This window comes from Vipera berus, assembly GCF_964194415.1.
Source record: "Vipera berus genome assembly, chromosome: 3".
NCBI lineage: Eukaryota > Metazoa > Chordata > Lepidosauria > Squamata > Viperidae > Vipera > Vipera berus.
Genome location: NC_138204.1, coordinates 149,283,896 through 149,309,527, shown reverse-complemented (window position 1 = coordinate 149,309,527; position 25,632 = coordinate 149,283,896). Strand labels below are relative to the sequence as shown.

Below are 25,632 nucleotides of genomic sequence, written 5' to 3'. Positions count from 1 at the left end.
AGGTCTTTGTCTGATTTTCTATTGGCATATGCACAAACCCAAACTGATAGCTATCAGACATCCTCTCCATTCCCCCTAACTATCATCACTATAACGCAATACCTCAATGAGAGATTGCCACATACTTTTAGCTTTCCTCCCATCAGCAAACAGAGTAATAATGCATAAAAATAAAAAAATAAAATGCCCAGTTTGCCAATAGGATACATATTCTTAACTACAACTCTTGTAGATTTATACTAATAGTCTAAGACTACTTTTTTAATGAAATGACCAAAAATAGTAATTTCTCACCTTACTCCCACCATAACCTTATTAAAACCTTAGATTTCTGAAGGCCAATCATTATCGCAAATGAAAATAAATGGTTTAAATGGTTCAAAAAACAAGTAAGTTACTTCCTAGAAGTACATGTTGCTCATTATCTATGACTTTATGCTCTACTTAAAAAAACTAAAGAGTGAGAATAGCTTTGTTTCTCCCAAATTAGTGGGAAGAATAAAACCCCACATTTTATTTTGTAGTTTGGATTGTCCAAGACTAAGAACTCCTTTACTGAATCCAATTCCATTCAGACAACCGTTCTTTGATCACAAGCTGGAGATAAAGTTGTAACATCTGGAAATCATTAATTGAGGTGTTTTGGGATTTTAATTCATACTTGAATGAGACAAGCAACTGTCACAGACTGTTCTTTCGCAGAAGCCCTTGTCTCCATGCAGGGGGATTTTAGTCAATGACATAACAAACGCCCATTATGAATCTGTGGCAAGGTGTATAATTTTTTTAGAAGAAAAATGCTACAGTGGAAGAGATTGTTGCTAAGAATTCACAGAAACAAAGAAATTCTATATTGAGTTAAAATGAAGAATCCGCTGCTTTCTATGACTGCTTGTTTTTCTAAATGAAAGAAAAGGTGAAATAAATGCTAATTAGGATGAAATTGCTTGCAGTGGTATTTTTTTATCCATTTACAAAGTAACACATTTCTAATAAGGAACGCCTGTTTTTCTGTTTCTCCATTTACTGTCATCTCATTGAGATTAAATGTTACAGTCATTTCCTCTAGAGCATTGCTAAGTGAGAGCTTCAGAGATCATTAAAAAGGTTGGAGAATAAATAGAATGAAAAAGGTGAAGCTCTTCACTACAATTCCTAGTACATTGTTGTTGTTTTTTACACACAAAAATAGCACAATGTAATCTGAGTCGTTGTTGTTGTTGTTGTTGTTAGCTGCGAAGTCGTGTCCGACCCATCGCGACCCTATGGACAACATTCCTCCAGGCCTTCCTGTCTTCTACCATCTTCTGGAGTCCATTTAAGCTCACGCCTACTGCTTCAGTGACTCCATCCAGCCACCTCATTCTCTGTCGTCCCCTTCTTCTATTGCCCTCGATCTTTCCCAGCATTAGGCTCTTCTCCAGTGAGTCCTTCCTTCTCATTAGGTGGCCAAAGTATTTGAGTTTTAGCTTCAGGATCTGGCCTTCTAAAGAGCAGTCAGGATTGATCTCCTCTAGGACTGACCGGTTTGATCGCCTTGCAGTCCAAGGGACTCGCAGGAGTCTTCTCCAGCACCATAGTTCAAAGGCCTCAATTCTTTGGCGCTCAGCCTTTCTTATGGTCCAACTTTCACTGCCATACATTGCAACTGGGAAGACCATAGCCTTGACTATACGCACTTTTGTTGACAGGGTGATGTCTCTGCTTTTTAGTGTGCTGTCTAGATTTGCCATGGCTTTCCTCCCCAGGAGCAAGCGTCTTTTAATTTCTTGGCTACAGTCCCCATCTGCAGTGATCTTGGAGCCCAGGAAAACAAAATCTGTCACTACCTCCATTTCTTCCCCATCTATTTGCCAGGAATTGAGAGGGCCAGATGCCATGATCTTGGTTTTCTTAATGTTAAGTTTCAACCCAAGTTTTGCACTCTCCTTCTTCACCCGCAACAAGAGGCTCTTTAGTTCTTCTTCACTTTCTGCCATTAGAGTGGTATCATCTGCGTATCTTAGGTTGTTGATATTTCTTCCGGCAATCTTAATTCCAACTTTTGATTCATCTAGCCCTGCCTTTCTCATGATGTGCTCTGCATATAAGTTAAATAGGCAGGGCGACAGTATACAGCCTTGCCGGACTCCTTTCCCAATTTTGAACCAATCAGTGGTTCCGTGTCCAGTTCTCACTGTTGCTTCTTGACCCGCATATAGGTTTCTCAAGAGACAAATAAGATGGTCTGGTACTCCCATCTCTTTAAGAACTTGCCACAGTTTGTTATGATCCACACAATCAAAGGCTTTAGCATAGTCAATGAAGCAGAAGTAGATGTTTTTCTGGAACTCCCTAGCTTTCTCCATGATCCAGCGTATGTTGGCAATTTGATCTCTAGTTCCTCTGCCTCTTCGAAATCCTGCCTGTACTTCTGGTAGTTCTCGATCCACATACTGCTGAAGTCTAGCTTGTAGGATTTTAAGCATGACTTTACTAGCATGAGAAATGAGTGCAATGGTGCGATAGTTTGAACATTCTTTGGCACTGCCTTTCTTTGGAATTGGAATGTAAACTGATCTTTTCCAATCCTGTGGCCACTGTTGAGTTTTCCAAATTTGCTGGCAAATTGAGTGTAGCACTTTTACTGCACTGTCTTTTAAGATTTTGAATAGCTCAGCTGGAATACTGTCACCTCCACTAGCTTTGTTGTTGCTCAGCTTTTCTAAGGCCCACTTCACCTCACATTCTAGGATGTCTGGCTCGAGGTCAGTGACCACCTCATTGTGATTATCTGGGACGTTAAGCTCATTCTTGTATAGTTCTTCTGTGTAATTTTGCCACCTCTTCTTAATCTCTTCTGCCTCTGTTAGGTCCCTGCCATTTTGGTCCTTTATCATGCCCATTTTTGCATGAAACGTTCCCTTCATCTCTCCAATTTTCTTGAAAAGATCTCTGGTCCTCCCTATTCTATTGTTTTCTTCTATTTCTTTGCACTGTTCATTTAAGAAGGCATTCTTATCTCTTCTAGCTATTCTCTGGAATTCTGCATTCAATTGGGCATATCTATGTTTTTCTCCCTTGCCTTTCGCTTCCCTCCTTTCCTCAGCTATTTGCAAAGCTTCCTCAGACAGCCATTTTGCTTTCTTGCATTTCTTTTTCTTTGGAATGGTTTTGGTTGCTACCTGTTGTACAATGTCGCGAACCTCTGTCCATAGTTCTTCAGGCACTCTGTCTATCAGATCTAATTCCTTAAATCTATTTGTCACCTCTACTGTATATTCAACAGGGATATGATTTAATTCATATCTGAGTGGCCTAGTGCTTTTCCCTACTTTCTTCAGTTTAAGCCTAAACTTTGCAATGAGAAGCTCATGGTCTGAGCCACAGTCAGCTCCTGGTCTTGTTTTTACTGACTGTATAGAGCTTCTCCATCTTTGGCTGCAGAGCATATAGTCAATCTGATTTCTGTGTTGACCGTCTGGTGATGTCCATGTGTAGAGCCGTCTCTTGGGTTGTTGGAAAAGAGTGTTTGCTATGACTATCGTATTCTCTTGACAAAATTCTATCAGCCTGTGCCCTGCTTCATTTTGTACTCCAAGGCCAAACTTGCCTGTTATTCCGGTTATCTTTTGGCTTCCTACTTTAGCATTCCAATCCCCCATGATGATAAGGACATCATTTTTGGGTGTTAGTTCTATAAGGTGCTGTAGGGCTTCATAGAACCGGTCAATTTCATCCTCTTTAGCACTGGTGGTTGGGGCATAGACCTGGACTACTGTGATATTGAATGGTTTGCCTTGGATTCGAACTGAGATCATTGTGTCATTTTGAGGATTGTATCCCAGTATTGCTTTTCCTACTCTTTTATTGACTATGAAGGCTACTCCATTTCTTCTGAGGGATTCTTGCCCGCAGTAGTATACCTGATGGTCATCTGAATTAAATTCACCCATTCCTGTCCATTTTAGTTCGCTGATACCTAAGATGTCGATGTTCAGTCTTGTCATCTCTTGTTTGACCACGTCCAGCTTTCCTTGATTCATGGATCTTACATTCCAGGTTCCTATGGAGAAAAGCTGCTAAACATGCTATTCGAGCATTCGGAGCCATAAATGCAGAAAGGGAATTTATTTTTGTTTTCTTAAGTGTCATTTAAAATGTCTAACATGAATACTACCCAAACTATGAATGCAAACTCTTGAATTTAAAAAATTAACATTGTAATAAAATGCATCACACTATATGATTTAAATCCATTATCTACCCTTGAAGTCCCCGACCTTTGCCTGATACATGCATTGTTATTCATATTGACTCTTTGCGTATCTTACACAAAGAGTTGATCCACATTTTGTGGTCAGAAATAACAAAAGAACTTACCAGAGAGCAGACCAGGGAGAACAATTCTTATGTATTACGACTTCTGCACATAGCATGGGACCTCTGATTAAAAATGCCTTATAATGTATACTGTATACTTTCACTTCCTCTGATATTTTGTTTAACAGCCAGTTCATTTAATATCTTGAAAGACTTATTGAGAATTTAAATGCTTACTGTTTTAAAATATTAATTGGTCATAATATAGAAATATTTTCTCACTATTTTTTTTTATTGGGGGGGATTCTATTCTACTAGAACACTGCAAGTTTGAATATAATTAGATATTTGAGATATGCTTTCACTTACTAAAACTCCAGCTACTCAAACTCCTGACCACTGTGGTCACACTAACTCAGAATACTAGGAACTGTAATCCAAAATTCTTCAAGCATCAGGTCTCATAATCCTTCCCTATTATCAAAACTTTATCAGCACTAAAATTATAAGTCTATGCTAAAGCAGGTGTAAACCTCCAACTGAAGGAATACACTGAATCAATCCTGAGGACCCCTAATCCACTGCCATTATACTTAGGGTTAAAAGGGGAAATTATTTTTTAAATTTATACTTTTATCTTTCTACTCAAATGGTGGCTAACAAGATTTAAACCTGGATCAATTTTCCTAAATGCTGAGAGAACAGAGGCCAAATGCTGTTGTTGAGGAAATGCATTCTCTAGTGTAAGACCTGGAAGAAAGTAGAAGAAACTGGTCCCAGGGGATCTTCAAAATGGCATGTCCTGCAAATCTTTAATATTGAAACACGTGGGCAACAGGAGAGGAAACCTCCATATAATAGAATCCTCAGCCATTTAGAGCTAAACTGATACTACAATCATAATTATACCATACCTGTTTGACAGAAGTCTTAATATCTAAATTCACTGCTTAATTTCTTTAAGGAAATCTGATGAAAGTGAAAGATTGTGCTTTTTCAAAAGGTATGAAATCACCAAGTTTTTTTAAGGGGAACTGCAGAAGAGGGTAATACTAGGGATCTAATTAAATCTTGTACACAATAATTTACTATTACAACTCTGCTTCTGCTATGACTCAGTTTCAACCCAATCTGCAACAAGATCTTTTATATAATTGTTGTAAATTATTGTCGCAACGCAAAACTAGTTTGTTTATTGGACTTATTGGACTTAAGTCTCCAGATGTGGTTCAACTTGCATTTTCAGCAGTCTTAGCCAGAATATTCAGTGGTAAATGATGCTGACAGTTGCAGTTCTACCATATCTGAAGAGTCTCAATTTCTAAGTAGTTATACAAAAATAGATTACATTCTTTTCTGATACAATCTATGTGGGAATACACTGAGTTCCAATGACACCCTATTTCAGCACTTTAAATTAAAGCCAATTTCCCAGACTGAGAATAGGATCACATTTTACAGCAAAAACGTACGTGCACCCAAAAAATAACAGGTCCTTCTCCTTCCATTTGCCTCTATCAACACATCTCTATCTAGGTAGTGGTCTTCCGGTAAATCTCATCTCCCAATGCACAAGGAAAGAAACGTGCCAGGGAAAGAAAACTGCCAGGAGTAGGAATAAGCTATGAGGAAAGGAGCAGATAGCCTCAAGGCTCAAACATCACTTTTGATGTTATAAACAAATCTTCTGATAGATGCCCTCTTTCAGCGACATTGTTAAGAATGCATAGATATGTCACTGTTGTGTCTACTTTCATCCTTTAAAAATCTCTCTGCATGCACTGCACAGAAATAGCAATGCAAGTCTGGTTGCCCAATACAAATTATATAGAACTATTTTCTTTATGTCAAAATCAAACTAAATTCCCATTACTTACTTCAAATGCCAGGAGTGTTCCTAAGCGCCTCAGTAATATCTTCCTTTTGCGTCCCTTGTACTACTTGCTGCTGCACGTTTTTCTGAAGTCTGTGCATTAAAACTCTTTCATTGTGCTCCAGGATGCTATAATTAAAAATAAACAGGAAATATTTAGAAGGGAAATATCAACTTCAAGCGATTAGTGGGGAAATCCCTGACCTGTCTGCTTTAGTAAGCTGGTTTGGGAGCCAAAATGAACAGTAAGTGGATATTTTTGAGATTTCTTTATCTCTGTAAGAAACAAAATATTGTGGAATTAATGCTATCTGTTCGCCTGTTGTCATTACTTGATTATCAATTTAGGCTCTACTACTGAAAAAACAGAATATTAACAGGGAGACAGCAGGAGTAACCACAGAGAAATCAGGACGTATAACTGTTGTGATTGGCAATTAACAAAAAGGATGACTTGAAAGCTAGGTAAATCAAATTAATTACAATATCTCCATAGTCTAAATCCTAAGATGTAAAGGTTATTGTTATCTTTCTGCTACATTAGGCATCTTCTGGATAGCCATATGAATAATTCCACCTTAATATGAACCTAGGTTTCTATTTGTTTTATATGTCCTGTCTTTGGTAATCAACATAGACATCAAGGAGATTGCTTGCTAGTTTAGAGAAGTCCTGTATAAGATTCTCCCTATTCTAGTTCTCACCAGTCACCTTAGACAAGGGTCTGAGTCCCATCATCTCCAGATAGAAATCTGGTAATGTTGTTGTACTGCCACTTTCTTTTAGCATGCCAAAAATAACAAGTAAAAACTGTAAATGTACACCTTTTTTAACCTTTTCACTACCCTGTTATGTTATGGTGTGAATTCATTTTCCTCAATCTACAACTATGTTTTGATTCATCTGGTCAATCTTCTTTTTTTTTTCCTTGCAGGGACAGAATTTTCATACTGAGTAGAGCAAGGGTAGGCAGCCTTGGCTCTTTTATGACTTGTGGACTTCAACTGCCAGAATTCCTGAGCCAGCATGGCTCAGCTTGGAAACCTCTCCCTTTCCCCTCAGCATAGCCTACCCAGCCTGGGCCTATGAAAGTTAGCTACTCGACGTGCCAGGTCTTCTTCCCAAGGCTGTGTTTGGCATTATCATAGTGTTTTGCAAAGCCCTCAGAAAGTTTCTGAGGTCTTCCGAAACGTTGTGAGAATGGTAGATATAGCCTTTTCAGAATGCTTTTCAAAGATTGCAACATACCCCGCTGTGGTTTGGAGAGGGGTTCAAGCAGCATCTGGAAGGCGGCCTGGTTCGGCCAGCAGCTGCCTTACGTAGGGCCAGGCAGAGCGTGCTTCAACAGCAGCAGAAGACACTGAACATCAGCTGGGCACAGCGGGGTCTTCTAAGTGCAGGATGGTGGGGGGTTGCTGGGTTTTGCACTGTGGTACTGGGATGGTTGGCCTCAGCATGGGGCTTAAGGCAGCACTTCTCAGCTGTGACACTGGGGCGACAGTAGAGGCCTGGGGACAGTGGCAGCTGGCTGATACTGAAATACCTCAGGCTTCTACTTCAGCCTCATTGCCACCATTGAGAATTGTCACTGTGCAGGGCGGTCAACAAGGCTGAGATGGGGAGGAGATAGGCAGGGAGGAGTTGAAGTGCCCTGTAAGTTCAGGCAGGCTGCCAAATGCCCGGAGTTTGATTATGTGACTGCAGGGGTGATGCTGTGGCCATACCTTCAGGGACTGATAAGTATAATTTGTTTAGTGTTCAGTAACTTCAAACAGTCACTGAACAAAAAGTCGTTAATGAAAACTACTTTTATTCGTAGCCCTGATCATTCTTATTTTTCCTCTTTGCTTTTTCCAGTCTTCTTATAATGTTTCTCAAAAGTGGTGTCCGGCTGAGTTATAGAATTCCAAATATGAACTTACAATAGAGTTGCATTAGCAGTTTGTTTTCAATCTCTTTCCAAATGAGTCCTAGCATTCAGAGTAGACATCTTTACTGAATTATCCACCATGACACCCTCAAAAATAATGTTTTCCACCATTACAGACAGCTTAGATACTTCCACTGTTTATATATAGTATATCTTTTAAAATTCAGTATTTTTCTGCCTGAATTTAAACAGAATCATGTTTGGTTGACCAGTCACCCATTATAAAAAATGACATTTCCCCTGAGGTCAAGAACACTTTTAAACAAATTAAAAAGAACAACCCTAATACAGATTCTTGAGGGACTCTGCTTCTTACTTCCCTCCACTGAGAAAATTTCCTATTCGTATCTACTATTTATTTTTTATTTCACAAATTTGCAATCTATAAATGGGTTGCCCCATGACTCAAAAGCTTCTAATAAAGAACTTTACCATTTTTTAAAAACTCCCCAGCTACTCAATGCCAGCAGGGTCAGCTGCATTCATATGCCTGTTGACTTTCTTTCCCACCTCCATAAGAAAAAAAGCCTCAGTGAAATGTAGGTCAATAGATGCTCATTGGAGAATTCATGCTGATTTTCTTTTAGAAAGGCCTTTAAATGTTCAGTTTCTTCTTTCTTTTAATCACCGTTTATATCAGGATTGCCTCCTCCTATACAAATCTGTTTAGCTAGCTTGGTTGGTAGAACATATCTTTGTCCTTAGCTTCACATTTGAGGCAAAGATAGAAAGGAATAAAAGGAAAAGGAGGAAGAGAAGAAATACTTAAAAACAATTCCCTAAATGAAGAACTATTCAACCCTCCCTTTTTTATCCATGTAGAAGTCAGGTTTTCTCAGATTTTCAAATTCAGTTAAGAAGAAAATACTACTTGTTTATGAGGGTTGATCTTGCATTTTCATAAACAAAGACCCAGATCAGATTCCACAAAAGGCCATGAATTATCATCACATGAATGAAATCACAGGACAGCCTGGCTTTTCATGCCATCATTTTCCCCCCTTCACTTGTTCTAAAGTGTAAACAAAACTCCTTTGCTTCCAATTTAATAAAATATTTTCCCCACTATGTCCAAAGTGAGGAAATTGTCTTTTTAAATTACCGGTATATTTCAGAGAAAACCATGATTTAAAACCATAGGTTTGATCTAGATGTCTTATGAAATCATACAAAGAAACAGTTCCCAGGATTCTGTTATTATGAAGTTGTTTATTATTTAATCGTTAGACATTAAAATGTCTATTTCTTTACAGCTGAGTAGAGCTCAATGCTTGCTCACTTAAAATAAAAACAGTGTTTTTCAATATATCAAGAGCAGAACAAAGCAAGAGTCAATAACCATACCACACAGAGTTCCTAAATAATAATTCTTTATAACAACAGCTGCTTTTGTTTATATTTTAGCAGTTTCTTTAATTGTTATTACATATGCAACAATATGAAATCACAGCTGCCAGTTCTTTAGATGGTGTTGGCCTTCATCAAGTTCTTCCCAAGAACTTAGGTTGTCATAATTTATTGGCATAGTATATGTGCGGATCCAAGCAGTGTGGTCTTTTGTAACTGACTGCTGAAAATTTTGTCAATGCACAGATTTTCTAAGTGCCACCCAATATTTTTTGGCATGATACTCAGCGTGCTGACAACCACTGGGACCTCCATAGCCGACTGATCCCAACATCTTTCAATTTATAATAATTACTATTTAATTACAAACACACACATTCATATGTTAATAGAACAGTATTAATAGTAAGTCCCTGGGGTTCAATTCATAAACAATTAAGAATTATACTTACAGAATATCACTAGTTGGTTTTTTTGTGACGATTTGACTATTTTCAAACTAGTTATGGTATTTTAACGAAATAAAAGTGCAGGACAAATACATCTTCTCAAATGCTTTCTTTACTTCACAGTGTACCTTACTTTAGTGTTAAGTAAGAAATATGGCAATATAAAACTTTTTCTTTTGCTAAAATTACATACATTCACATTCTACAACAGGCAAAAGTAACTGGGAAATCCCATATTTTCAGGTCAGCTCCCATGCAGGGATAGGATTAGTAAATCCTGCTACTGAAGAACCCAAAGCCAAGCCAGCAAAGGAGAACTCAGCACTGGATATCCTTGCATGAATTTGATTACAACCACAAGAAGTTGGAAGGCTATTTAAATTCATATTACCAGCTTTGATGGGTGGAAAGGAAGATTGAAAAGACCGTATTTTCGATAGAATGCTATATTCATTATACCAAATCAGATTACTGTAATCTGGAGAGCATCCTAATAGTTACAATTCAAAGTGGTACAAATTTTCCTAGACTTCCACATTATTAGAAACTTGCAACTGTACAAAATAAAAATTTAAAACAAAATCATCAGTGGCTCTGTGGTATTTCAATACTAATGGAGACTTCAAATCAGTTCTTCTACAAGACCCTTGCATCCTGAAGGCCCTTTTCTTTAGGGGCATCCTACTCATTATAATCCACCCTTTAGTATCAAAGCTTCCCAAATCACCTAATAACAATATCCAGAAGGAAGCTGTTTTTAAATATACAGTCTAATATAGTATCATACAAAACAAAAACAATAAGCAAGGGGTTAAAAAAGGGAAAATGGGCTTAGCTTACTTCAAATTAGGTGCTAAGGCATTCTAGGCGAATAACTAATCCTGTGCACCACCAGTTTCCCGCCCCCCCCCATCCTATATAACATTTCTATCATGATCTGAGGTTTTTTAAAGGATAAACATGTCATCCAAGCTAGGTTTGGCTGCCATTTTCAGTTAGTATGAACTGTATTTTGAAAGCAGGGGTTAATTAGGAAAAAGATAGCAAAGTGCTTTTTATATTTAATCAACCAGAGTGAGTTAGTATGATACAGAAGCACTCTTAACATTTCATTGTCCTTTAAAAGCTACTATAACTGACATGTGTTACTAAATAAGCAGATAAAGCCATTGTCTCCAAACAGATGGTCCTGCTGTTCTCCCTAACAAGGCATGCCAGTCCAGCTGCCAGAATGTCAGTACAATGAGATGGCAAATCCTCACTAGCAGTTGTGCTGCTTTTCTTCAACAGAAACTCACTGGCAGCTGCAATATTAAGTTTTTTTATTATTATTATTATTTTAATTCCATTTATATCCCGCCCTTCTCCGAAGACTCAGGGCAGCTTACAAGCTTAGCAGTAGCCTTCATTCTATGTATATGCCTGCTCATTAGGGCTTTCACACACACACCCCAAGCGGCATTATTACAAAGTCAGCTTAATTGCCCCCAACAATCTGGGTCCTCATTTTACCTACCTCGGAAGGATGGAAGGCTGAGTCAACCTTGAGCCTGGTGGGATGCGAACCTGCACTAATTGCAGGCAGCTGGTGTTACTTAAGGAGGCATTAGCCTACTGCTCCACCAAGTTATGATAAATTTACTGCTTCTAGATTCTGTAGGCTGTTTCATAACTTCTTAATTTTATTTCCTTGTTGGGAAAGATAAGCAATTCTAAGAATATCTATGCTGAAAGGTGTGAAATGAAAATAAAGGTAATGAGCATGCATCTCACGTTTTGTGGTACTGAAACTGACCACAAGGCAGACTTTCCTCATGCAAGTTTTCCAGCCATTTGAAGTTAGCTGGCACTGCAACTAGATATCCAAAGAGAAGAGTTTACATGACAACTTGAATTCTCTTGAAGAATGCCATGGATAGAAACTTAAAACTAGTAATAATTCTAAGCAGGGCTTTTTTTGTCATAGAACGCTCAGAACGGAGTTCCGGCACCTTTTTTGGATGGAACCTTGTAGGGTAGGCAAGGCGGGTTGTATGACATGTGTGAGTTCCGGCACCTTTTTCTTTTACAAAAAAAAACCACTGATTCTAAGTATCCCCAATTCAGTAGAGGTGGGCTATGGAAGGAAGGATTAGACACCAACATATCGTATAAGATATGCTTGCATGTATTATTAATTTTGTACATTGCCTGACTCTCAATTAAGTACCTCATTAATGCAAAATTCAGACTATAAAAAAACACAACTTGCCCCATGAACAGCTGGGATATTGAAGGGACATCTAAATCGGTGGAGGCCTCTGTTCCCCTATGCAACTCTGGAGGAGGTAAGGATTTATCTCGTCACATGCTTAGAGTATCCGTTTCTGAGCAGGACCAATATCTCTGTCATTTCCTTTTTCTAATCATCACAAGTTGTTTTATTTTTCACTTCTTCTTTCCCTACTGTCTTTTCTCACCTCTACTCTAACAAAATTTTGTCTGTCTGTCTGTGTATAAATACTCTTTTTGCAGAATTATATTTCATCAGATTAAATGAACTGTGATACTGTATGTGAAATTTGCGATAAGAGACCTATTTGTCATGAAGGTGCTAGAAGCCTCAGCAATTATTCAGTTGCCTTGTCTGTTGGCCCTCAATTAGGGATCAGTGGGCTCTCAATAGGTCCACTATCTCTCAGTCCCATAAGGCAATTATTTAGCTTGCATGGATGTGGGAGAGGGCAGCACTAAAGGAGAATTCAATTTCTTAGCAAAATTATCCAATGCAATCCAATGCATAATATAAATAAAAATTTGTAAAATTTTATGTTATCTTCTTCCACAATAAATTTAAAGACTGACCAGGAATCATAAGGATCAATTCCCATCTCTTTCTCGCCACCTCATGCTTTTCATAGCTTTTAGTCAGACTTATGTCAGAAACGATTGCCTAATTTGTTTGGGTTTATGCAATTTTTGTTGGTTCCAATAACAATATTTCATTTATATTTTTTCTCTTTTTACATAACAAGATGGGTTTATTTTGTTCAAAACGTCAAGCTAACGACAAAGTCCCATAGCAAAATCTGTAATAATGGGATACAGCATATTCATTTATGAATTTAAAAACTGGTTCAAAAGAGGTATATGGTATTGATAAAAATTGGACAATTTTCACATTGGAAGGAAGTTAATAATAGGATTCCTAAACTGTCCTTACTGGTATTGAGTAACGGAAAAAGATAGACATGCTCCTTTTTATAATAAGCAACTACCTGAACTTGTTAAGGTAGAATGTGCATTTCAAAGGCAGTTCCGGCAGTATCAGAGTCAGGAATGCATTAGTTATTTGTAGAAAAGGCATGACTATAAGCAATATACAAGAGATATCTATATGGGTTGAATAGCACTTACTGAGATTAAATGTATACTGCTCAAAAAAATAAAGGGAACACAAGATAAGACATCCTATTAAATACAGTACATTGTGTTGTTTAAGTGTTCCCTTTATTTTTTTGAGCAGTATATATATAACTGATGGTGGGTTAACAAATGTTACTAATGAACTGGAAAAGAAGAGTAAGATCTCTCCTTTACTTTGCTATTTCTGGATAATTTTGTTCCATTTAAATGATAATGGTACAGCTTGTAAAATAATATTCTAAAGGTGATACTCTCTTTGCTATTATTGTGATTATACCACCTCTTCTAAAGAAAAAGAAAAAGAAACATGTTCAACTCTTAAATTTGGTCTCCAGCGGGGGGGGGGGAGGCAAAATTCAATGCATACTACTGTCATCCAAATAGTATTTCACCAAATGGTATAGTGCTGTATGGTCTCTTTCATCTCAAGCAAGCAGAACTCTTTTAAATTACTTCAATATCATTTATCACCATAGCAACAAAGTCCTTTTTGTAGGTAGCCACTAGGACTGAAATTGAAACAGAAGGGACTTTCCCCACCTTCAAAGAAACCATATTTCATGTGGCCAGGGTTCTCCAATAAGCACAAAACCACGTACGCCTAACAGAAACCTGTGGAGGTGGGGAAACTCCTATAATCTTCTCAGAACTTTTGCTGAGAAGACATTTCTGGAGTCAAAATAATAAGCAGAAAGTACTATTAGCTTGTATAACAGAAACACGTCTTCAAAATATGTATTGTTCCATCATACGTCCACCTTCTAAATTAATTATTGGAAACAAAAGCACTATAAAGCACATCATGTGGTTTTTAAAAAAAATGTTAAAAATGAAGACCCAATTAATTTTCTGACAATCTTCCAGGTGTATGATCTGATGTCACAATTTTAAAAACAGTACAACTATACTTCATCTTAAGTTAACACTTGCAAAGTATGTGAAGAATTAGTCAGAAAATAGACACAGAATAAGGGTTGGCCATCCTACATACAGTATTAGAGAAAATGGTAATTAAATGAATTGTTACAGATTTTGGTCTCAGCAGGGTATATAAAACAATATACATCTATGAGCTTAATTATATTTTTATTCTTCTAAAGGCTTTTTAGAATTTATTCAGCATCACTTCTAAATTGTATAGAACCTTAACAAAATTCTTCACCAATCATAAATAAAGGTAAGTTTGCAAGGGATATATCTCAATAGTTCTCAAAAGCAGTAGGTATCTTGAGTGATCAATTCTATCCCTGTGGTATTCTGAAATATTAAAAGTTGCAACTATTAAATTAAAACCAGCTGTAAAGTGTTAGTTTAGTTTAAATTTAATTATGTCGATCACATGCCTGCACAAATCCTTCAAAAAAAGTGCTTCACAATGGCCAAGCACATTTTACTCTTTCACGTAATAGAGCAGTCACATCATTTTGAAGGCTGCTCATAAGTGGTCCATAAACTTCATGTGCATGCACAGACATGTTATTTCCCTAGAAAAAACACAGAGCAAAATGGCTATCCATCCATACCTATGTGAACATAACCAGGAACATAAAGCAGTTGCAAAAAAGACATATCTATTTCAGTGTTTCAAAGTAAAATATTTTGCCACAACATTGTGAAATGTGTACTTAAAAATAAAATTCAGACAGCCTTAGTTGAAAAAAAGTAGCATCAAAATGTCACTTGCTAATATGATACAACTGCAAAATATTCTATGTGGTTTGGATATGATACCATAGAATAACAAGAAGAATAAACTGAAACTTAAGAAAAGATCTCAGATCAATATAGGATATTCGTTTTTGTTATTACACATGAACTCTCTGAACTTTTATCTGCCTGATCTTCAAAATTAGAAATAGAGGTTAGCTGCCAACCCCACATTTTCCTCATGTTTTCCAACCATTTCAAGTTAGCTGGCATCGCAACTAGATATCCAAAGAGAATCATTTACATGAATTCTCTAGATAAAGGTCATGAATAGAAACCTAGAACCAGTAATAATTCTAAATATGAAAGTGAATATATGTGTCCCAGGATAATGTTGCAGGATCCAATCTGGGTCGGTCACCAGGACCAGAATTTAGTCTTCCGAGCTTTTGGACTCGTGCTGGAGCCCATGCTCCAGCACGAGTCCTTGCTCAGAAAACTAAGCCTCTGGTCCTGGTGACCGAACCAGACTGGATCCTGCAATTCTAAGTATCCCCAATTAAGTAAAAGTGGACTATGGAAGAAGACTATGTTCTGTCAAGTCAGTGTCAACTCTTACCAATCACATATATTTTCTCCATAACAATCTCTCTTTAACCTAGTCCCGTGGTAGCAAACCTATGACACGCATGCCGCAAGTGGCACACAGAGCCCTTTCTGTGGGCATGCGCGCCATCGCCCCAGTCCTAGGCCTTCAGCTGGCTTTTATAAAATCTTTTCGCTTTAGGCCTCCGCCGCCGTGTGCAAAAAAAAAAAGTTCAATCAATCGCTCAATTTCAACTTCTCACGGGGAAAAAAAGATCTCGCAAAGTTGGAATTGATTATTTGAACTTTTTAGTCCCCTTCAGTCTTCCGTTACCACCGTGGACACACCCACCCAAAGGGCCACAGCCACCCAATGGGCCACACCGATACATAAGTGGGTTTTGGGTCGCAGTTTGGGCACTTGGTCTCTGAAAGGTTCGCCATCATTGACCTAGTCTTTCAGGTCTTCCATTGGTGCACTCATTTTAACACTTTTAACAAACCAGAAAGAACCTAGGAAAGATTCCACAGATAAAAATCCTAAAGGGGAAAACAACTCAAGAAGCATGGGAAACTCTGAAAAATGGTATCATAAAAGCGCAGTTCAGCACAATACCACTGAAAAAGAAAAACAAAGTCAAGAAGAAACCAGCATGGCTGCACAAAGAGCTCTCAGACAAAATGAAAGACAAAATGGACAAGTACAAAAAATGGGACACATAACTAAGGCTGATTATCAACAGATAGCCAAAACATGCAAAGACTAAGTCAGGAAAGCAAAGGCTCAAAATGAACAAAGACTTACAACAGAAATCAAGGATAATTAAAAAAAGTTTCTTTCAACATATTAATAACAAGAAAAAAGTCAATGAAACTGTAGGTTCACTAAAGAGAGAAGATGGCAAGGAAGTAATAGAGTTCTGAAGGAGCTGGCAGATGTTATCTCAGAACCATTGCACCATATCTTTCAAAAACCCTGGAGCACTGGGGAAGTACCTGAGGATTGGAAAAGGGCTGGTGTGGTTCCCATCTTCAAGAAAGGGAAAAAAACAGATCCAGGAAACTACAGACCAATCAGTCTAACATCAACAGCTGGGAAGATCCTGGAAAAGATAATCAAAAAACAGATCTGCGAACAACTAGAACCAAACAAAGTTATAACTGGTAGCCAGCATGGGTTTGTTAAAAACAGATCATGCCAAACCAATCTTATTTCATTCTTTGATAATGTGACGAAAATTAGTAGACCAGCAAAACGCTTGGATATAGCATACTTAGATTTCAGTAAGGCAATCAACAAAGTAGACCACAATCTACTGCTTGGTAAGCTAGAAAAAGGTGGAATAGACAACATCACCACCAGACAGATTTGTAGCTGGCTGACAAACCGTACTCAACGAGCAGTCCTCAATGGTACTACATCCACATGGAAAGAAGTAGGCAGTGGGGTACCACAGGGCTCAGTCTTAGGCCCAGTACTCTTCAATATCTTCATCAATGACTTAGATGAGGGAATAGAAGGGGAACTCATCAAATTTGCAGATGACACTAAACTGGCAGGAATAGCCAACACCCCAGAAGACAAGCTCAGGATTCAAAAAGATCTTGACAAACTGGAACAATGGGCCCTATCCAACAAAATGAGTTTTAATGTGGAGAAAAGCAAAGCTTTACATTTAGGCAGGAAAAATCAAAGATATAAGTAAAGATTAGGTGAGACCTGGCTCAAAAATATAACTGTGAAAGGGACCTATGAGTCCTAGTGGATGATCACTTGACTATGAGCCAGCAATGTGCAGCAGCAGACAAAAAAGCTAATACAATCCTGGGTTGTATAAACAGAGGCATAGAATCAAGATCATGCAAAGTATTAGTACCACTTTATAAAACCCTAGTGAGACCACACCTGGAATACTGCAACAAATTTTGGTCACCATACTACAAAAAAGATGTTGCGACCTTGGAATCTGTTCAGAGAAGAGCAACTAAAATGATCCAAGATATGAATAACAGTTGCAGGACTTGGGTTTGGCTAGTCTAAAGAAAAGAAGAAATAGGGGTAACATGATAGCAGTATTCCAGTATTTGAGAGGCTGCCACAAAGAAGAGGGGGTTAATTATTCTCCAAAGCACTAGAGGGCAGGACAAGAAACAATGGTTGGAAACTGATCAAACAGAGAAGCAACTTCAAATTAAGGAGAAAGTTCCTAACAGTGAGGATAATTAACCAGTGGAACAGCTTGCCTTCATGGGCGCTCCATCACTGGAGGTTTTTAAGAAGAGATTGGACAGTTACTTGTCTGAAATGGTATAGGTTCTCCTGCTTGAGCAGAGGGCTGGACTAGAAGACCTCCAAGGTCCCTTCCAGCTCTATGCTATTCATCAGTACTACCGTATAATTGAGTCCATCCACTTTGCTGCTGGTGATCCATCTTACTTTTCTTTCCACCTTTCCCAGCATTTTTTTTTAAATCCCATTTATATCCTGCCCTTCTCCAAAGACTCAGGGCGGCTTACAATCTAAGAAGCACAAATCAATGTGCTTAGCAATAGCCTTCATTCTATGTATATGCCTGCTTATTAGGGCTTTTGCCCCCCCTCCCAAGCGGCATTTTTTACAAATTCAGCTTATTGCCCCCAACAAGTAGGATAATTTCAGTTTGGTCATTTGTGCCTGGAGAGAGAGAGAACTCTGGATTGATTTTTGTTTAGTGATTCCATTTGTTTGTTTTCTTGGTTATCCATGATATTCTCAGGAAACTTGTCCAACGTGAAAGGGGAAAAAAACTTAAGAGGAAACAGAAATGGCACCAAAATGCAACGTGATTCCAAATACAACGTAGGCTCCCGGATCCCTTTTCCCTGCTACAGGGCTTAGAAGCAGAAGGGCCTATTAGTGACTGCTTCATAAACTTTTGATAACGTAGGCAGCAATGCACAAGGCATTCTGCTCCATGGCACAAGAGTAAAACGGTCAATGTGCACATCACCACCACACTTAAGCATACATAAAAGCTATCTCTAGTGCAGACATGTGAAACACAAGGCGCGGGGGCCGGATGCGGCCCGCGAAGTGGTTTCATGTGGCCTGCAAAGCCATCCTGGAAACAGTGAGGGAACGGCCCCCACTGCCCTGGCCCTGGCCCAGAGACCCTCCTTCTTCCAGAGACCCTCAGATCTGTCCCACTCCTGCCCAGGCCCCCATAGGCACCCTTGATGCGAACGATGTAGAGCTGGCCATGCCCACCCGGTAGGCCATACGCACTCTAGCCACGCCCACCCAGTAGGCCACGCCCACCCTGGCCATACCCACCCGGCCCCTTGAGGGCAACCGCAATGCTGATGCGGCCCTCAATGAAATTGAGTTTGACACCCCTGCTCTAGTGAATGCAAACCAAAGAAGAGAATCAATCTTCTCCAAACATTCTTGCACAAGAAATAATTTATACTGTTTTTCAAAATGTGGAACTTTAAGAGGGGCATCTTAGGCACAGTTACAAAAAAAAAGATACTGTATTCAAATGAAAGCTACTATAACTAAGCAACTCTAAAGAAGGTATTTTTTTAAAAAAAGTAATATTTTCGAGATAGTAATTTAAGAGCCCTAATTTAAAGAACTCTTTTTAAAATTGGAAGCTATAACAAACGTATTCTGTGCAAAAAAAAATGACACTTTTTAAAACTGCAAAGTGAGATAAAATGAAAATACATATACCGTATATACTTGAGTATAAGCCGAATTTTTCAGCCCACTTTTTGGGCTGAAAAATTCCACTTCGGCTTATACTCCAGTCAACAAAAAAACTTACCGAGGACTTGTGCGCGGCCGAGGCTTTGGTGCTTCCGGGATCGCGCGCACCTCTCCCAAGCCACCGCCGTCCGGAGACCTGCCGAAGTTTGGGGAGGTTTGGGGAGGTGCGCGCGGATCGGCTTATACTCGAGTCAATACCTTTTTCCAGTTTTTGGGGGTGAAATTGGGGGTCTCGGCTTATACTCGAGTCGGCTTATACTCAAGTATATACGGTAGTTAAAAATCCTAGTACCTATGAACAAAGAGATCATGGGTCTGTATGCTCTTTATTATCTCAATAATTTTAGATGATCATACAGGATGATCAAATCACAGGACAGAGAAAAAATAAAACAGATTTATATATAGTATGTAATTACTGAAGTTGGCTTATAATCCTTGACATGAAACCAATTCTGGGAATCTCAACTACTATGCAAAAGCACTTTTAAAAGGGTGCCCTATTTTAATGGAAATGAGATGAGAATAATTGCACAGTGACTTTTTTTTTAATTGAAAAGTTTTAACATACAATTTTTCCCTTAAAAATCCCCCCTCCCCCTCCCTTCCCCCTCCCCCCCTTCCTCTCCCCCCTCCCCCCCTCCCCCCGACTTCCCAGAGCTAAATACAAGGTATATATAAAAAAAACAATCATAAACAACCATATACTAGCAACCATAAACTCTAAAATCTATCACTCTCTAGCTTATATAGGATAAAACAAACCTTAGTAATATTAAATATATATAAAAAAAACTAAGATAGAAAAAGAAAAAAAGAAAGAAGACTTATTTAAATATAAAACTTCTTAACCCTATACTTATTCTGGATAAACTCAAGCCATTTTCTCCCTTCCATAATATAGCGTTCTTGCAAGTAATCTTTCAAATAGGCCGAAATCTTCGCCATTTCAACCAGATCGGAAACCTTTGAAGTCCACTCTTCTATAGTCGGCAGTTCCTCTTTCTTCCAGTACTAACCTATCAAAAGTCTTGCTGCCGTAATTAAATTCAACATCAACTTAGTGTCCACAACTGTAACATCTGTAATTATTCCCAACAAACATCCCTCCGTTTAAAAATCTTCTGTATGTTCCACCAGACTTTTATCCGAAAAGCCTTAACCTTTTTACAAGTCCACCATATATGAAAATATATTGCGTCTTCATCACCGCACCTCCAACATTTAGGCTAATAATTCAGATACATACTTAGCGTTTTAAGATCTAAATACCATCTATAAAACATTTTGTAAAAATTCTCTCCTAGATTTCAAGCTTGTGTAAATTTTACATTCCTCACCCAAATCTTTTCCCACCTCCCACTACTTGGCTGTAAGTACGTTGTGAAAGTTCCATAGACTTCTGCTGATCTTGTTCTTTTATCTTTTTTGATCGTTTTAAAGCAGCACGCGTCACCCTCTGTTCTCTGGGATCATCCAAAGATGTTATAACTTGATCTCCTCCAGCACCATTCTCCTCTGTCTGTCCATCTTCAGCCTCTTGATGTTCTCCTTCTCCAGATCCCTTTGCAGCTTCCAAAAGTGTTAATGGGGTTGCTTTTAAAACATTATTGTAAAAATCTCGCGCTTGCATCACAGTAACCAGACGGTACCTTTTACCTTCATGCATCACCATCAACCCAGCTGGGATCTCCCATCTGAACCTTATATCTCGTTGCTTGAGCTCTTGCACAAGAAATGTAAAATCCTTCCTTCTCCTTAAAATCTTTGGAGGAATTTCTTTTAAAACCAGAACTTCTTGATCAGCAATCACAACTTTAGTATCATAGGCAGCTTGTATAACTTCATCTCTAATTTCCCTTTTTGCAAAATAAACCACCACATCTCTAGGCAACTTTCTCTGTCTAGCAATCCATGAGTTCACACGAAACACTTTATCCATGCCTCCTTTTATTTCAGATGCTGGCTGATTCAATACCACTTCGAGAGCCTCAGAAACCAGCTGCTTTAGATCTTCCTTAATATTCTCCTTTAAACCTCTGATTCTAATAGCAAACTGCATCTGGAAATATTGAGCAAGACTCAATTCTCTATCCATTTTGTCTCTTAAATCTTCATTCTCCAATACTTTTGCTTCTAATATGGCATTCTTTTGAGTCAAATCTTCCACTTTTTCATCCAAATCTTCCACACATTCAGCCACTTTATACACTGAAGCCAAAATGTCTGCCTTCATCACCCTGAACTTCTGTTCCATCCTCTCCTCCATTCTCTCCTCCAACTTCTCCAATTTCTCCTCCATCTGTGCAAATTTATCACCCATTGATTCCAAAATTACCTGGGTATGTTTTTCAAGAGCATCTTGTAAATCCTTCGATGTCAATACATCCGGAGGATGCAATGCCTGCAATGATGATTGTTGCACCGGAGAAGTTCCAGCACTCCGAAGAGTTTTAGGGGGAGGTTTAGCCGCCATCTTTTACTTTCAATTGTGACGCACTTTCACTTTAAGTTTAAAAAGTCCATCAAGCTCGAGAGTAAAATAAAATAATCCTCTTCACCTTTTCCTCTTGTACCGCTCTGCCTGCTCTTTTTATTCCATAGTCCTTCCTTCAGGCAGGGGTGGTCGCAGACGCCTGGCTCTGCTCCATGAAATCAGGAGCAGAGGCGCTGGCCAGCTGGGAGCGACCCAGGCTACGGGGGAGTTCGATCCTTCGGCCGCCCGAGCTACAAGCTCAGGCGGCCCCGGAGAACTCGACCCCTACCTGGGGCCTCACCCCCTCCTCTTCTCCCGAGGAGGGGGCTTCAAATTCGCCCGAACAGCTGATCGGCGCTGTTTCAGGCGAAAATCACTCAGCTGAGCCGCGGGCAGCCCGGGAAGGCTGTCTCCGGCGCCGCGCAGCCACCGGAAGTCCATTGCACAGTGACTTTTAAAGTAAATATAAGCATACTGCATTCTACTAGTAAAAGAATAAAGTACTTTAGAAATCCATATGACATTATCAATAAATTCTTCTATCTGCCCCATAGCAATTGAAATAGTTTTAAAATTAAAAATCATACTAGTAAGACCCATATTCTCACTTCAATCGTTCCTTTTAGGTATTATTTACTTCAATATTTCAAAGGATACTTCTGTGCATTTAGTACTTGACATAATCATATTATAAGATTATGGAATAAGAACTAACCCTCTTTCTTATGCCTGTAGCACATTTACTTAAATTAATGTTCAGAAGAATAAATAACAGAATATTATTAACTTCCTTAAATTCAGAACATAATATCAAATCTCTTAATATTCAAAATGTTCATAAATGTTATTAGATTGATTTAAATAGTACATCTTAACAAGCAAAACAAAAAAGTATTTATATTCTCCGCCCTGCCTCCCCTCCAAAAGCCCACTCACATAAAGACTAGTGCAGGGGTAGGCAACCTTGGCTCTTTTATGACTCGTGGAGTTGAAGTCCACGAGTCATAAAAGAGCCAAGGTTGCCTACCCCTGCAGTAGTGCATGACTAATTCAAATACAGGAAACTTTTAGAAGTCACAGCTTATAATTCTGCAAAAGAATAATAACTCTGAAATATGTTCTTAAATCTCATTGACTTAAGCAGATGTTCATTCTATGTAAGACATTTACCTTAGCAATATTAGCTTCTAAGAAAGGAGTATGATGGTTTCCAAAGTAAAAATACTGCAACAGATTTTCAATTGTTATTATCACCTTCAGGAATTCTAACAGCAAGAAAAGCACTTGAATTAAATTATCTAAATTAAACTTGTAGTTCAATCTTCACTATTTGATGACACTGTGGTTGAAATTTCAGGCTTACTATACAGCACAATATACTACAGAGAATCAGTAATGAACAGTAAAGTTCAAAGCTGAATTATTGCATAAAATCAAGATAACTTCTGAAATTCTCATTTTTAAAATACAATTATAATAGTCTAGCAGAAAACCGTGACATTTAGAAATACTAGTAATGCATTTCCCACATTCTACATATGATGCTGCTTCAAGCCATCATAACATTCAAAATGCAGCAGAACCTGATTGAACGCTTCACAGCAAAATAAAAAAAGAATGAAATAACCGTGGCTCTCAAGTTATGCAGCCTTCTCATTTTATCTGTTTACTACATGAATTACTAGTGGAAACAGGGCACTATATTAAAACTTAAGTGGTCCTGAGGTATTTTGTTGATAAATATTCACAAGATAACATAGACTTTTGGATATTTATCAACAAATACTTCCTATTAATTTAGGAAATTAATACCAATTTCCTAAAATTAATATATGCAAGTCTACAGTCTTAACACAGTAACCAGGATATAAGGGTGTGTTGATCTGTGGGATTTACTTTAGAATAAGCAGAGTTGAAATCCTTAGGCAACTGTTGCAGTTTTAAGTATCACAGAATTAATGATAAACCAGTGGTACAAATTCCTAGACAGTTTATGTATTCAGAGATTTTCTTGAGTTTAATATTAAAAATATGCCTCCTTTATTCTTTTGAACATTAAATTTCCAGATTATTATAAAACTAAAAAATGAAGCCACAATTGTCAGGTTTACTTATGGCTCAGTGGGTTAGGACGTTGAGCTTGTCGATCAGAAGGTCGGCAGTTTGGCGGGTCGAATCCCCAGTGCCGCGTAGCAGAGTGAGCGCCTGCTACTCGTCCCAGCTTCTGCCAACCTAGCAGTTCGAAAGCATTTAAAAATGCAAGTAGAAAAATAGGGACCACTACAGTGGGAAGGTAACAGCGTTCCGTGCGCCTTTGGCGTCTAGTCATGCCGGCCACATGACCACGGAGACATCCTCGGACAAGCGCTGGCTCTTCGGCTTTGAAACGGAGATGAGCACCAGCCCCTAGAGTCGGAAACGACTAGCACGCACGTGCGGGGGAACCTTTACCTTTACCTTTACTGTAGATTATGCAATTGATTAAGGTAGAGCTTATAATTTTCACTGGCCTGAAGTCTTCAACTAGCTTTCAATATTGTGTAGTAAGGTAATATCAGAGACATTTAAAAGAGAAACAAGACTTTTTAATGGGGGGAGGGGGAGGTAGAGAAGGAAGGCAAGAAGCAAGAGGAAGAAATTGGATGGATCACTAGAAGAAAAATGGAAAGAAAAGTGACTGTGACACTGAGGTTTATTGCTTGAGAAAAGGAAAAAAAAACGAGGTACCAGATGTACTGGAGATGACAGCACAGTGAAAGGTTGCCAGCCGAATAAGGCAATAAATAAGGAATGGAGATAAGATAGTAGTACAGTGAGTCAGTGACAGTAAATTTGATAGCAAAATCTGGGGAGTTGTTGGGGACATATCTAAAGCCCTAGTAGACAGCAGGTTATATACATCAACTAATCTAAAGAAATAAAATAGAAAAGATATACTGAAAAGGCCAATGCAAAAAAACACCAAAAAACAATAGGATGGAGCATGTCTCATGTGTTTACCTAATTCATATGGGTGGTATGATTTCAGACAGATTTCAGATAACTGAGAGTCTGATAAGTAATACAGACAGTCCTTAAGAAACACAACCTGGAATTACAGAAAAACATTTCTACCCTGCACCACTTATATGGAGTAAGCATAGTCCCAAAGTTCACTGTTAAATTAATAATGCCAGAATGCTAAAATACGTAACATGGACTTATGCATCCTCCCAGTTCTAGAAGGAAATACAGGTAGTCCTTTCATACAACAGTTCATTTCATCAGTGACTGCTCAAAGTTACAGCGGCATTGAAAAAAGTGACTTATGACCATTTTACACACTTACGAGCACTGCAGCATCCCCATGATCGTGAGATCAAAATTCAGACCCTTGGCAAGTGACTCACATTTGTGACGGTTGCAGTGTCCCAGGGTCATGTGTTGGCCTTTTGCAATCTTCTGACAAGCAAAGTCAATGGGGAACCCAGTTTTCACTTAACAGCTGGCTTGCTAATTTAACAAACCCAGTGATTCAGTTAACAAATGTAGCAAGAAAAGTTGCAAAATGGGGCCAAACTCACTTAACAAACTTTATCACTTAGCAACATAAATTTTAGGCTCAATTGTGGTCGTAAATCAAGGACTACCTGTAGGACCACTGAAGCAATTGATGGTCATAAGAGTGCAAAGAAAAAAGAGGACTTTCTGTTAACTGAAGTCTATTTTGGGGATTCTCGAAACTGTCTCTACATTTTTATGCTGCTATTTTACATATACATATTTGAAAAAAATATATCTTTAAGTATAGTTACTATAAGTAGATAGCACTACCTATCTGACTTGGCTGATCTCTGAAGTTAAGCAGGACTCACTTGATTAATACTA

The 25,632-nt window shown here is 38.4% G+C and overlaps 1 protein-coding gene across 4 annotated transcripts in view; it reads right to left on the bottom strand.

Moving 5' to 3' along the window:
• Positions 1 to 25,632, bottom strand: part of ATXN1 (ataxin 1) — a 234,641-nt gene that overhangs the window by 157,009 nt on the left and 52,000 nt on the right. For all 4 annotated transcript variants that reach the window (XM_081325120.1, XM_081325124.1, XM_081325122.1 and 1 more), the window contains exon 4: positions 6,180 to 6,304. The gene's annotated coding sequence lies outside the window, so the exon portion shown is untranslated. The remainder of the gene's footprint in view (positions 1 to 6,179; positions 6,305 to 25,632) is intronic.